This window comes from Gallus gallus, chromosome 5, assembly GCF_016699485.2.
Source record: "Gallus gallus isolate bGalGal1 chromosome 5, bGalGal1.mat.broiler.GRCg7b, whole genome shotgun sequence".
NCBI lineage: Eukaryota > Metazoa > Chordata > Aves > Galliformes > Phasianidae > Gallus > Gallus gallus.
In genome coordinates, this window is record NC_052536.1 from 27,493,958 (window position 1) to 27,497,450 (window position 3,493).

A 3,493-nucleotide genomic window follows, 5' to 3' on the forward strand; every position below is an offset into this window, starting at 1 on the left:
AAACGCATGAGCAGCTGCAGCTCCCTACAGGCCACGTCTTACCTCCCGTGCACCTCTCAGCGGGGTAGGCCTCCCCTCCGCTGGCAGCAGCACTGCGGCCCAGCCGCTCAGCACAGCGAGCCAGGGGGATGGCAATCCCAACCTCGTGTGGGTATCCTCCACTAGCCACATCAGAACAACAGCGAAGTCGAGCGAAAGGGCAAGCACAAAGGGCAGATCCAGCACCAGTATTATCAGCCCCCTTACGCACACTTGAGTCCCTTATTGCTTCTTAATCTTTAAAACTGGGTGAATGTTTCTGCTCTGTTCTGATGCTCGCAAAGAGGCTCTGAAGCAGTTGTAAAGCAAGGAAAGCCACCTGACACCCCTCTGTCTCTCCTAACCCTCTCGCGCACTCTGAGGTGACACCCCAGGCTGGCTCTGGCCGTGAGACACCAAAGGGGACTCACCCAGGTGGCTCACATTCCCTCCACACCCTCGGAGTGGGAGAAGCTCCTCAAGAGCAAGAGCTCAAGTAAGTTTGGCAACAGCAAACAGATACTGAGCACCATCCCCTTGTTTATGGATCTTTACTCACTTTTTCCTCACGTAAACAATATTTTTGCTAACTTGGTGAGTTAGGTCTCACGCAGAGGCTGAAACTCCCCATATAACAAGGGTTAGAATGTCTTCTCCAAACCAAACCATTTTTCACTTGCTGCAGGCTGGCTTCAAACTTTGAATGCAGCATATCCTGCAACTCCTCCTCACCCAAGCCTGGCACATCAGAGAAACGCACTTATTTTACCCGTCTATGGTACCTTTGAATGGCTGAGAATTTTCTGTCCTCATTTTGAAGCCCACATTCCCCCTACATAGGGAACAAAACCAGCTCTGCTTGCACAGTGAGCCTACATTGTTTCTCTTAATCTAAAATAAGTTCCACATTAAAGCCCACCTGCTCTGCATTTGTGTGCAGTGAGCAATGACAAGAGAAATTCAGCAGAGTGGAGAAGAGGAAGCTGGGGACCGGATTCATTGCTTTTTGTCTGCAAGCACGGCAGCTACAGGCATAGAAGGACCTTGCCATCTCACCAGTGTCAGGAAGGTCAGGCAGGGGACAGCCAGTGCTGGGCTCACGTCACCCAACTGGGCCATGCTAGCACCAGGTTGGCACTGCCTTACCACCTGGTCTGCAGCACAAGTAGGAGAGAGGGGAAGGGGACTGTAGCTTCAGAGCCCTTTTGTCCAAGTACAGGGGGCTGAATGCCAGCTGGGATTGGATGTGGTTTTGCTCACTGACAAACAGGACAGCTGTGTTTTGCATATCGAGATGTATATATATATATATATATATATTTTTTTTTTTTTAAACACACCAACACACTATCAGGAGTGGTTCAATTTTTAGTCTCTTCTACTGTACTCCCACCTCTCCATCCTGTTTCTGGAGAAGCCTCCTCACATGCAGTAAGCAGCATTGCTGTGCCTCTGACAGAATGGAGAAAGGAAAGGGAGAATGAAAGCTGTTCCCAAGTGAGTTGTGATCTCTCATCTCTCGCAGTCTTTGCAGTAAGCCTACCTAGCTAGCTTGCTACAGGAGTTGCAGCATTCCCACCTCCTTGCTGCGTGGTTTAAACTCTTCTCACAGCCTCATGTCACTAACCTAGCCGTGCACCTCCATCAGCAGGGTCTTTGAGCACTTTGAGCCCCATCAAGGTTTGAGCTCTATGACCTGTGCTATGGCCCTGCCCCTGGCCATACTTCAGAATAAAATCTTGCACAAAACCTTTCCTCTCATGCCAGGGGAGCGGGGGCTGGTGGCTCCTGCAGGCAGGCACTGACACAGGGGTGAGGCAGGCTGCAGCCAAGAGGAACTCGAGAGTAAGCAGAATTTACTTATTATTTTAAGCAATGCAAAGCTTGCACTTCTCATCATACAGCAAAAGAACCCATGACCCCACTTGTTCTATTATTACAACACCTCTGAAATAGGAAAAGGTGCCTTTGCTACCTCCACAAAATGGCTTTTGTCATTTTTCTTCATCTGAAGTACCAAACCTGCCAAGGCTGAAAGAGATGCCAGCACTGCAGCACCTCCTGTACTCAGTGCTGGCGGAAAGAGGAGCAGAAAACTCTCACAGACTTGTCTGAATCCTCAGCTGGATCTTTCCTCATTCCGGATTTAGAGTTAAGCCTATAGGAAGGAGGAAAGGAGTTACTTAATATAGGAAACATTATCTTGGTGGGCAGAAAGGCACTGAGGCTCTGAGCAAGCAGGCAGGCAAGAAGAGCCCAGAGGTGCAGACAGCAGAACAGCAGAGCCCCATCATGAGGGAAAGGCCACCTCTGACCAGCATGGCCATGCTCCAGTGTCTGACCACAGCCTCTCGCCCGGCGCTACCATTTCTCCCACCCATATAGATGCTTCTCCTTGTGAGGCACAGCATGAACCACCCTCTGTCCCTTCACTTGCCGTGGGAAGCACATGCATGAAAAAAGCAATCAAAACAGACATTTTAATGAAAAACTCTTATCCTTCCTCCAAAGAACCAATACCAAGCTGAAAGCCTGCCCACCATCTCAAGATAAAAAAGCCACGCTCCAGAGTTAAGGATCACTACTGCCCACATCCCTCATACTCTACGCACAGCAACCCTCTGTTATTGACTTCTGACCCTGAAGGCAGTTTCCATTTCTTGTCTGCTTTCTCTGCTTTAGAAGCAGCAAACACTGAAGGCAGTGGGGCGGTGCTGCCTTCCTTTCTCTGTCATTTACTTCTGGGCAACAGCAAAGCCCTGAGGCAGCGAGTACCAGAGGAACTCCCAAACTCCTGCCCACAGAGCAAAAAACACTTCTACACCAGGCAGTGAAACAGCCTGGAGGCTTCCTGGTACTTCACATGGAGGACTAAATTAACCCTTAGCACAGCCTGAGCAGGAGCCACGGCTCTTGCTGTGTACAAATAGGTAAGAAGACACAGAAGACGCAGACACTATGGCTGGTGGTGTCCGCACATTAACACTGTCTTAACGAAGCTCTAAAGGGGTCAACTGGGAAAGTCTTCAGAGGGAAGAGAGGTTCCTAGGTGAGAAGACTCTCCCAGAGAGCTTATAGGGTCAGGGCTAACAGGGCTATTGTCTGCAGCAAGGAACAGCTGATAGCAGGCACATTTCCACAGGTGGCTGAGGGCATGGCTTGGTTCCACCTGCTTACCTGAAGCCAGCAAGCTGTGTGAGATCTCTACTTTAGATTTGATACATCCTGGATTTAGCATTATATCCATTTTAAAGTGCAGAGGCTGAACCTAGTGAATAAAGTGGAAGTGGGTGGCAAGGGTGAAAGCATTTTACACACCGTCCTTCAAGAAATGATCAGCTCAGCTCGTACAGCAACCCAGTGGAGCACAGCAAGTACCCTGGCAGTAAACGAGCATGTCACAACAATTTGTCTCTGCTCCTGCAGAGGCAATTTAACTTCATTTCAGTAACAGTGTGACAAGAACACATAGGAA